We start from the raw sequence: 12017 nt of genomic DNA, 5'->3' as shown, positions 1-12017 counted from the left end.
TTCATATGAAAGTCCTGCCGTCCCAGGAATCAATCTGGTGAACCTTCTCTGTACTCCCTCTATGGCAAGAATGTCTTTCCTCAGATTAGGGGACCAAAACTGCACACAATATTCTAGGTGCGGTCTCACCAAGGCCTTGTACAACTGCAGTAGAACCTCCCTGCTCCTGTACTCAAATCCTTTTGCTATGAATGCCAACATACCATTTGCCTTTTTCACTGCCTGCTGTACCTGCATGCTCCAGTGATGTCCAGCACTTAAAAAAATATTGCATTGTATTCCTATACATGATCCCTCAAACCAGGTGTTCCCAACCTTTTTTTATGCCGTTGACCCTAGGTTGGCAACCCCTACCTTAAACACAACTGGTATGGGTATACCTGATAATATCAGTGATTAGAACAGAATATATTCTGTTTCCTTAGTGTTAATAAGGACAGCTTCTATCCCACTGTTATCATTCTTCGACAGATCTCCAGTAAAATAAGATGGACTCTGTCTTACAATCTACCTTAAATTATCTTGTTTATAGTTTAACTGCACTGCAATTTTTCGATAGCTTCTACACTTTATTCTGCATTGTTACTGCTTTACCTTATTCTAGCTCAGTGCACAGAGCAATCATTTGATCTGTGTAAACAGTATTCAAGACAAGCTGTTGACAGTATTTTAGTGCATTAGGCAATAATAAACCAATAATAGTATCTACATTATAAATGGTCATGTTTAAAGATTTCCCAAATTCAAATATAAAAGCTAAATGATATTTTTAAGCCAGAATTCACATGCATATTTGAATACACCATTGTCTGATGAACTGCGTCAACCATTTCATGGTTGCTGGCTTGTTTTGGGTAATATTTATGGAAGTGTTTGGAGGTTGTTATACACACACTTGTGTAACCCAAACTGATCACTTATCGCCACTTGGTCAACATAACATATGTTTCCTTTTTAACACATTTCTATGAAACACGAGAACCTGGGAACCGAGAAACAATCCAATCCTCAAATCCTCTGATACAAAAAGCACAGATGTGTAACTGATCTGCCAGTAAATCAATATGGATTTGTATGACAGTACATCAGTTATCAAATGTCAGCTGCCACCTTCATGTCAAACTTGCAAGCAATGGCTGTCTTTTGTAGTTTTGAATCTGTTAGCACAGTTGACCACATGAACCATCTCTTCATGCTGATTTGTGAATCCTGAGTATAGCTGATTCAATCCCAGTATTCATTTTGTTGAGAGCTGAAAGACCTTTTGTTTATCAATATAGCGGTCTCTGACCAAAGATTAAACCAGCAACAGCAAAGCTGAAAAATAATTAGACTTTATTTCCAAAGCCAAGATATTTAGCAGGCTTAGGATGCCAAGAATCTGGAATATAAACAGTGGACAAAGGGTACTCTTTAGCAGATGCTCCTTGAACTACTTAACATTTTTAGTATCTTTTGTTTTTCATTCCAATGCCCATGCTGTTCTTTTGATATTGCCGTTCTTCCACTTGAGCAGCAATAGATTGTAGTGTGGCTTTGTAGTAGGAAGAAAGCTGCCAATGGTCACTCCAGTGGCACAGACACCAATCTGCCTGATGCACTGTCTCTGAAATGTTATTGAGTATGCTGTTGGACAACAGCTCAGATCCCTGATACGTTGTTCTATGCTTTAGAAGGATAATAGAAAACACCTACTGATCCAAGTACAGGTGCTAGCAGGTTTACATTTCAAGGTACTACAGTGTGCAAATGGGCCTTTCAACGCACTGACCCTGCAACCATCAAGAACCCAGCTCCACTAACCCTATACTTCCACTCTGTTCTCCTCACAGACTCCCATATACCCTGCAACTCCCCCCCCCCCCCCCAGAGATTCTACCACTCACCCACACACCGGGGGCAATTCATAGTGGCCATTTAACCTCTAGACCTTCACATCATTAGAATATGGAAGAAAACCATAAAAGTAAAAGAAATCTATGCAGTTGCTAGAAGAAACGGCAAGCTCCACACAGACCGCAAAGGTCAGAATTGCCCCAGGACACTTCAGTTGGAGCTGCATCTTTACAGGAAATGCCAGTGTGGTCAGCTGCCACCTTCACAATAAACCTGCAAATGATGGCTGCCTCTTCTAGTTTTAAATCTTTTCACACTTGTACTTCTCACAACCTCAAGGACTTCATATGTCTAATGACCAATTAGTACTTTACAAAGTGCAGCCAGTGTATTGGTGGAGCAAACATGACAACCATTTTGTGCACAGCACTCAGCATAAAAAGGAGGTGGATTGTTGGCAGTGTATTCTCAGAAATCACTTGTAAGCGATGTTCACTCAGTCCACAAATACCCTGTTGCTCCTTTCAAAAGTCTTGAATGTTTCTCAAGGACAATCATGTTTATAACACCAAAAATTAACCATTTATTTATTTCATATTTTCTGTATAGCTTGCTGCTCTTCGTGCCTTCAGACTGTTAAAGGTCTGCAGCTGAAATGCTATGTCCATTGTGAACGGTGTGAGACAAGGGAAACATTCAAGAGGAGGTTTGAGGCCCATTAATACTTTCAAAGCTTTAAATTATGAAGAAAGATTGGAGGTATGCAACATTTTTAGCCTTCAAAGAAAATGTCTGATAACTGATACTACAGAGGCATAAAAGATAATCCAGGGATAAATCCAGAACAGGAAAAAAAAAAGTGGATATGGGATATAAAAAACTATAAAAAGTAAAATTCACATGGAAAGCTGCAATTTCTTCACAAAAAAGAGCTATTAGCACAATGAATGGACTCCCAGCTATAAAAAGAAATGACATTCCTGTAACATTTAAGAAGGAATTAGATGTCATATTGAAGGAATACATGATAAATCTGAACGTGGGCATGAAAATAGACTCAAAGGTCTTTCTTGCCTGCACTGTGATCTCATGACTTTGTGGCAGTGCAATAAAAAATCATCTTGAAGTTCTGAAGTAATTTAGGACGCCAAAGATATGCAGATTGAAATGCAAGTACTTTCTTTTTTATTGCAGGGACTCAAATGAAGCAATTATACAATAGAAGCCTAATAGTTAAACAGAATTGCTCCTTATCATGATGCTGTTCACAAATCTCAGCTGGTTGTGATATTATTCAAATAATTTGGACAAAGATATAGGTAGGCTGATCAGCACATTTGCAGATGACAAAACAGTTGACAGTGAAGGTTGTCAAAGGATTTAACAGGATATAGACTTGTAGGAAGTACGGACGGAGAAATGGCAAATGAGGTTTAATCTGGACGAGTGTGAGGTGTTGAATTTTGGGAGATCAAATGGAAAGGAGAAATATATAGTAAATGGAAAAACTCTTAGATGCATTGATATCCAGGGAGATCTTGGGGTGTAACACTCAGAGAGTGGCAACACATGCAGATGGGGTAGTAAAGAAAGTGCACAGCCTACTTTAGCATAAAAATCAAGAAGTCACATTGCAGTTGTATAAAACATTAGTGGGTCACATTTGGAGTATTGTTTGACACATTATAGGAAATACATGGAGGCTTTGCAAGTGATACAGAAGAGGTTTACTAGGATGTTACCTGGATTGGAGAGTCTTAGCTAATAAGGAGAGGTACACAAACTTGGATCATTTTCTGTGGAGCACTGGAAGCTGAGGGGTGACCTGATAGAAACATATAAGAATATGAGAGATTATAGACAGGATAGAATCTGATTCTCATGATGGAAATAGAAAAAAATTGAGGTTAGAGGGAACGGTAGATGCCTGAAACGCAGTCCCTGCCACACAGCAACTTTTAACAGACATTTTGACAAGCACAGAAGCAGGCAGGAATATAGACTAAGGCAGATAGGGTTGGTCTGGATTGGCATTAAGGTCGGATATACATTGTGGTTGAAAGTGCCTGCTCTTATCAATATGGAAGCTCAGAAAAAAAATTATGTACATTTTGTAAAGTAAACTTCCCAATTTCCATCACTGATATCTACTATAAACCTACAGACTCCCATAGCTACCTGAACTACACCTCCTATCCTGGCTCCATCCACCATATTCATCACCCTCCCCCCAGCAGGTCCCACCCACCCATTATCTGCAAACTTATCTACCAAGTTCTTTTCTCCCTAGTTCCTGTCCTATCATCTGCCCTACCTGGTTCCATCTGTCCATCATACCTCCCTAATCTAGTTCCACCTATCATCTCCCAATCTCTGTCTCCACCCTCCTTCTCACACCTGGCTCCATCTGTTGTACCACCAACGAGACTTTGACTCAGTATACTCCCTTCACCTCTCTCTCAATTCTATATACTGGATATCTTCCCTCTACACACTCAGTCCTGTCACAGGGTCTCAAGCTGAAATGTTAAACACCTCTTTGCCTCCGGAGATGCTGCTTGATACGCGTAAAGCCATGTTTATGTGTAATGCTGTTTAGTATTGTTTTGGGAGTGAACAACATTCTAAGTCGTTCTTGGTTGTGGATGGTTTGATTTCTGCTGTGGAGTTTTTAATAAAGGCCAATACTCTGTGTCAGACAGGATCACAGAAAGGGTGTGAATCTGCTGCAGCCTTTCAATAAAGGTCAGAAGAATAATCTTCCGCTCGATTGACTGTCAACTCTTACAGGGGATTATGGAATCTTAATTTTAATTGAGTCATACAAAGCACAAATTCTTCTTAAAAGAGCAGAATTATTTAAAAGTTCACAATAAACAAATTTAATGTGATCCTTTTCTGTTGGACTCACACAAGTAGGACAATGACTTTTTAAACATGTCAAAAACCTGTCACATGAGAATGAGTCACAGATTGGGTAATGGCTAGCTGTAAATTGTAACTTGATCAGGCCAACTGACAGACATCATAGACCACAGGAGTGAAGCTTGAGCAGGTTGAGATACATTTGTTGCCTTTTCTCTGCTGCCTGCAGTTTATCAATCATCCTATTTTATTGTATAGTTACATTTCTCCTCCAATCTTTTCTCTTGAAAGTGGCAACTCTTTTCACTTTTAAGTTCAACCAAATTGCAATTCAATGTGTGCAAGTCTTGTTGGCCAGTGACCACAACCATGAAAGTAAGCATTTAATATGAATGTTCAAGACGTGCATACAGGCCTTTTCCACCAGGACTTGCTGAAGAGTCAGAAATACTGGGTTCTGTCATGTTGCCTGCAAACCATAGCATGAAGGAAATGAAATCATACCTTCAGTGGTCTTTTAGAGAACGGTCAACTGTCAATCCTCTCTTTTAGAGAAGATCATGCAGTTGCGGAGCACAGCTTCAGTTGTGTGAGCAGGCTCTGCTGGGATCCCACAGCCGCTAATTTTAAGAGCCTATTGACCAGGCCCGTTCATGAAGAATGGCTACAAAACATGTGGCGGAGAGCTGCCAGAACGTGTAGAGCCACAGTCGCATGCCAGAACGTTCAGAGGAAGTGAGAATAGAAGTGAGACTAATGTATTTTCTTGGCTGGGAAATCTGCCAGCATTTATTGCACTTCCCTACTTGCCCCCAAACTGAGTAGATGATGGACTGCTTAAGAGGACAGATAAAAGATAACTGCATATTCACATATAAGCAAGACTGGGTAAGAAGGCAGATTTGCCTGAAGAATATTTGATGAACCAAATGCCCTTTTTTGTACAAGAAGCTGATATTACCATTATTGATGATTAGATTTTTTTAAAAATCCAGGTTATTACTTGAATATAAACCCCACACCACTGTCATAAATCCGAGCTCAGGACCTTTAGTCTTGGTCTCTGGAGTAGTAGACTGGACCACCCACCATACCCAATTGGTTTAGGGCTCAGTGGGTAACAGACGCAAAGTCAAAGAGAACAGAAGCTTTAGATCTAGTAGTCATTTGTGCTTGAAATGACTTCACCATTGCCCTAGTCTATTTGTAAACCACAATGTGGGAGAGGGAAGGTTAACAAAGAAAGCATTCAATTAGAACCCAGGAGAATAATTTCATTTTCTATCCAGAAAGCACCAACTGTTCAGTCCTAAAGGTAATAGAAGGAAGAAACCAAAAAAATCTGAAAAATAGCTCTGAGGTAATCACTAAAATAATCAACAAATTGTAACAGTGTAATTGCTTCCATTTATGAACAGTTTGCACTTTGTACAGTGGGAAATACAAAGTAATCTTAAAGGCTAGTTCTAAGAATCAGATGCTAAGATTTTGTAAGATTATAAAGAACATAAAAGAGCTAATGCAAAATTACATTATATTGTCAAAGCTCCTATAATGACTGCTAAGGAAGTCAGGCTCTCAGTGAGAGAGTCTTTTTGATTTCATGATTACAATAGAATATGTTAGTCTACAAGGAACGTTTGTGCAGACTGTGGGAGGTAAAAAGCGGTAGCATTTTAACAAGCCGGTCTCAGACTTTAGAGGTTCACTGCCCTTGAAAGAGTAAGCCACCTCTGCACCTTTGCAGATAGCAAGCTCAGCTTTCCTGAAAACATTGAAGAAGAATAGCCCTTTTACAAAAAGAGTAAAAATTAAATATTGATATGCCTTTAATCGATGCCCAACACCTTAAGGTGCTAAACCAATATATGGGTCATTGACTTCTTCTTACATTCATTCTAACAGTATGAACAACCCTTAAAATCAACAGAGAGGAACCAACCTATGATGATCTTGTTGCTACAGTCATGATGTTGCATGCCATTCCTTTTCCAGCCCAACAAGTTGTCTATTAGCTCCCTTAGTATCCTGCTACCTACAGTTCTCTGTTCTTATTTATTATTTTGGGCTAATTCAGCAAACCTTAGCCAAAGGATTAGCTGAGCAGCAATACTCAAAGTCCAGGGCAGAAATTCAGGATGTTTTAATTTGCGATCACTGATGGAGAATATGGATAAGTAAACAGTGGGAGTAGATTTTATGGCTTGTTGTGACTCATAGTGGATGAACAACCCACAATTACTGTGACTATAGATAAAGAATGGGCATAAAGGGAGAAGCTGGGGTGATGTGGATCATTCCTTGAGCTAAACCTTAAGGAGAGTCTGACTTATCACCTCCCAAACTTCACATTTCATCTTTCCTCCCTCACCCACCTACCTTCTTTCTCAGCTGGTTGGAGCTATCATTTTCCAACTTGGACTCCATCCCCTCTCCCTACCTTCATGTTCTGACGTCTACCCCCTTCCTTTCCATTCTAAATGAAGGGTCTCGATCTGAAACATTGACTGTTCATTCCTCTCATAGAGGTTGTCTGACCTGCTGAGTTCCTCCGGCATCTTCTATCTGCCTTGCAACCAGGAAATAAATGCATAAGTGAATCATCAATCTCTAAACGTGTGTCAAAGAAACAACTACCCAGGTTCACCATCAATTATTAATAAAACTTGTTTCAGAATTTATTCAACATTTATTCAATTGTGTTGCTCACGGTATTCAAATATTAATATAAAAGTTATGACTGAGTTTTCTCCAGTATTTTTCAATATAGACCATATGCTGTTCTTTAATCATCCCAGTAATGAATCATTTTGAGAGGTCATAAAACTCACACCACACATCATCAACCCATTTACCATCTCTAATGTGTAATGCTGGTTGGCCAGCAGTGAGTTCTGGATGTACTTGCAATTAATTGCTGGAATTGCTGGAAGCTGAGGGAGAGTTCTATCCAAAAAAGGTAGGGATGATCAAACTGAGAAGAACAGTTTTCCAAATACCATGCAGATCCTAACAATTGAGTCCCTTTAGGCAAATATTCCATCCACTGAAACCCAGATTTAACATTGGTCTACAAGAGTAACATAGTGAATGATTTCCAGTGCAACAAATAAGGAACAATATTTCATCACCCATCATTGCAACCTTTGGACTTTTAGCAGCTTTTTCTATTTGCGTCTTACAACTCTAATATTATTGATTCTCTCTCTCTCTCTCTCATCTAATCTTTTGCAATAACAACCAAGATACTGGAAGAACTCAACAAGTCAGGCAGGATCTGTGGAGGGAAAGGAGCAGTGTAAGTTTCGTGAAGAACCTTCAGCTGGACTGAAAAATAAGCGTGAGAAAGCTGGTATATATAAAAAAAATAAAGGGAAGGGTGAAGCAAGAGTTAACAACCAATAGGTAGATCTAGGTGAGGAGGAATGACAGGCAGATGAAAGAGAGGAGAATGGAAATTGCGACAGAAGCTGGGAGGTGAGAAGAAAAAGTGACAAAAGGCTGCAGATGATGGATTCTGATTGGAAATTAAAGATAGAGCATGGAGTCAAGTGAGGCGGGTGGAGAGGGCAGATAGGAACAATAGGGGGAGGGGAACTTGTGGAAAATGTATGTGGGTAATAGGGGACAGTGTAGGAGGAACTGGGTAGATCGGGAGGACAGAGAAAAGTAACAGGGGTGACAGTTCACCAGACAACTTTCAGCATTCTCTTTTGCTTAAAAAAATTAGCAATTGCTGTTTTCTGCCTTTAAAGGTTCCAACATATTTAGTGTTTTTTTAAATTGTTTGCTAACTATCCTTCATCTAATTACTAGATGGCTCTAAAACATCACCCTGTCTCCATCCTCACTTTGCTCTCTCTACCCTTCCCCCTCTCTGCAACTTAAGTTTTCTTCTCCAGCTCCCATGAAGGTTCACAGACCTGAGACCTGAAATATTAACTTTGTTTCTTTCTCCATAGTTGCTTCATGGCCTGCTGAGTATTTCCAGCATTTTTGCTTTTCATCTTAATTCAGAGAATCTTGTTCACTTTCTGTTAAAACAATGAGGCAAGTTTGGTTTCTGATTCAGATGATTTTAGCATTTAACCCCTGACGTGACCTCAAGCTGCCTGCTTCTGGGAGTCAAAGTTCATCTCACTTGATGACACTGTCCCAAATCCATTACCAAACCATCATCTTCATTCTTTCCCTGGTCATTATTTTCCATATTTCCTCATATCATAGAAGGAAACCATTTGGCCCATCAAGTCTATGGCAGCTCTCAGACAAATCCTATCAATCCCATTCTCCCATTTACTTCTCACCCATATTTCCATCAGTTTAACCCTGAATCTTCGACCATTAGACATAATTATAGATAAACAAAACAATCAGTGAATATTTGAGATGTTGGTGAAAGCACCTGGAGTAAATCCACATGGTCACAAGGAGAACACAGAAACTCCTAGTAGACAGCAGTTGGGTCAGGACTGAACATGAGCACAACTGTGAGACAGCTGCACTACCTCCAGTGCTACTGTCCCACCCAGAGTAATACATGACAGTGTTAAATTTGCTACATGAACAAAAATTGTTGTTGCTTAATAACTCCCAGAATGTTTTTTGTGAACAGTGCTGATTAATTCCTTAACTCTTCAGTTTGGCTTGCTCCTCCAACAAGTGACCTCACTCAAATAGTTATTTTGAACTCAAGCCCAGTGAATGCTGTCAAGCTAACTGGTCATAAAGGACATCGCCAGCAGACCACCCATCCAGACGTATGCATTGGATCATAATCAGAAGCAGGATACCTGACTCCGTTTCCCCGAGAATAATTACGGCATCTCAGCTGAACCGTGACAGAGGATCAGTCATCTCAGGGCAACTGGAGATGAACCTTCCTGGACTAGATGGTTCCACTTCATGCTTTGCCCATGCTAAATGTACATTCCAAACACTGGCCTTAGAAACACCTGATGGATTTTTAAACATCATAAATAATTAATAATTCAGAAACTGGACTTGGCAGTCCTGGTGACTGATTCCCTAAACTTGTACACATTTGGAATACTGTGAGCAGTTTTGGGCCCATATCTAAGAAAGAATGTGTTGGCATTAGAGTGGGTCCAGAGGAGGTTTATGAAATTTCCCTGGGAATGAAAGGGTAAATGTAATGCTCTGGGGCTGTACTCTCTAGAGTTTAGAAGAATGGGGTGGGGGGGGGGGGGAGTGTAGAATCTCTTTTAAACCTACCAACCATCAATAGGCCTACACAGACTACATGGGGATAAGATGTTTCCAATTGTGGGAAAGTCTAGGATCAGAAGGTACAGCTTCAGTGTAGAAGGATATCCCTTTTAAATAGAGACAAGGAAGAATTTATTTAGCAGGAAGGTGCTGAATCTGTGGAATTTATTGTTACAAATAGCTGTGGAGGACAAATCATTGTGTATATTTAAAGCAGCAGTTGATATTTTCTTGAGTAGTAACTATGGTTACAGGGAGAAGGCAGGAGAAGGGGGTTGAGAGGGGAAATAAGTCAATCAGGATTGAAAAGTAAAGCAGACTCTTATAGACTGAATGGTCTAGTTCAGCTCCTTTGTCTATCGATCTTGTAATAAGAACTCACAAAGAATTCTAGAATCAGATCTGACAGGTTAGAATACTGTATTTATATTAATTTCATTTTAATTGGTTTCCCACTGGAGTTAAAGCTTATAATTTAAAGAGATGATAAATATGCCCGTCAATCTGCAAATATAGCTCCTCCCCAGGTTATGAACACGCCGTGTCTGGGAGGCCCGTGGGATGAATATGCCAGCATCTTCAGACATGTGGAAACTTGGCTTGGTGGCTGTAGTTCTGACTTGCAAACTGTTTAGGCTGCGAGCAGTTCATTGGAATGGATTTCTGCCAGGACCTGGGGATGATCTTAATCGGATCCAGTTCAGCAGAAAGATCAAGTTCATTTCTGAGCCAAACATTTTCAAAAATAGTATAATATTCCTACTTTTTTTTTTAATTGGTAGTTTTGACTCAGAATTGAGATAGGTTGAATTTGTGCTGGATGATTCAGCTAGTAGCTAACACCTGCTTTAACACATGATGTATTGGGTTAAGAGGTGGTTGGATCTCATGTGACTTTCCTTTCTAGTAATAAGTGACTGATGGGGCCTTGACGACAAATAATGAAGTGGTTAATGTTTGTAACTCCCAGGATATAGCTTAGGTGGCTACACAGCTAACCATTGCTACTGACAGGAGGAGTTTATTGCCTACTGGTAATTTGTTATTTTTAAAATCACTGGCTCTAAGAGCTCTAAGAGGACATGAAGCAACAAGTTATGAAGGCATCTAGTATTTTGAAGGCTCTTTCTCAGTTTTTTAAAGATTATATTTATTATGTCAATAAATACAGAACGGGGATAATGTGTGGTCAGTGACTTGTCAAATTTTGAGCTTTCCTTATTTCGTAGTGACTGTCAAACTGAAAGTTAAACCTCTAACCAGGGAAAATGGGAAGTTTATTTTAATTCTCCAGATATTGAGAAATGAATGCATTGTCTGTATGCTAACTCGGTTATCGTGTAGTAATAAGATTTCATTGAAGCCTTTTGTTTCAGATTGCCGTACATGAAAAAATAAAATTGCAGTCGGCTGTAATGTGTCTAGGAAGAAGATGAGATCCTGTTCAACTTCACTCTTGTTACTATAATAGTACAAGAGAATATTGACAAGTATCTCCAAAAGGGAATGGGGTAGAGAATTAAAGTGGCTGGTAAAAGGGCTTTAAGCATCTCTGTTAATTGATTCCAGGTTCTATGCGATGTGGTCATCCAATCTGTCTTGGGTTCCTTCAAGGAAGAGGAGAACATACAGTGAATGTGGGTTCAGTACTGGAAGAGGTGCTAGTGAATTGTGTCTTCATTTGAACAGATTGTTTTTGTTCTTCAATATTGGGAATGAAAGAAATAATAGAGCAGGTGCTGTAGCCTCTGTGGCTGTAAGGGGAAGCGTTGTGAGCAATGGTCGGCAAAGTTGGAAGAACAGACAATGAAGAATGGGAGTTCTGAAGATCCCTTTAGAATGCTGAGAAGAGGGGAGACAGCAATGGGTTAGGTCAGTGAGGTTGCTAAAAGAAGGTCCATTGAATGAAGAGGAACATAGGGAGGGAAGTGAGGACTATGGGATCTCCAGGGTCAAGTAGGTCAAGAGCAGAGGTAGAGGAAATTAAAGAGGGTGCAAACATTGGTTTTGTCTACGACATTAAAGGGGAAACCACTTTTCAGGAAGAAGAAAGATATTGAGGTACCTGTGAGAAGAGTTGCATCAGT

General features: G+C 39.8%; 1 protein-coding gene across 6 annotated transcripts in view; it reads right to left on the bottom strand.

Annotated features, from left to right (window-relative positions):
- sema6bb (sema domain, transmembrane domain (TM), and cytoplasmic domain, (semaphorin) 6Bb) overlaps positions 1-12017 on the bottom strand; it is a 533030-nt gene that overhangs the window by 435085 nt on the left and 85928 nt on the right. Inside the window, exon 3 of one of the 6 annotated variants that reach the window (XM_073068717.1) lies at positions 3579-3661. The exons of the other annotated variants lie outside the window; for them this stretch is intronic. The gene's annotated coding sequence lies outside the window, so the exon portion shown is untranslated. The remainder of the gene's footprint in view (positions 1-3578; positions 3662-12017) is intronic. 6 annotated transcript variants of the gene reach the window in all.

Source organism: Hemitrygon akajei, chromosome 16 (assembly GCF_048418815.1).
Source record: "Hemitrygon akajei chromosome 16, sHemAka1.3, whole genome shotgun sequence".
Lineage (NCBI taxonomy): Eukaryota > Metazoa > Chordata > Chondrichthyes > Myliobatiformes > Dasyatidae > Hemitrygon > Hemitrygon akajei.
This window is presented reverse-complemented; position numbering and strand designations above follow the sequence as displayed.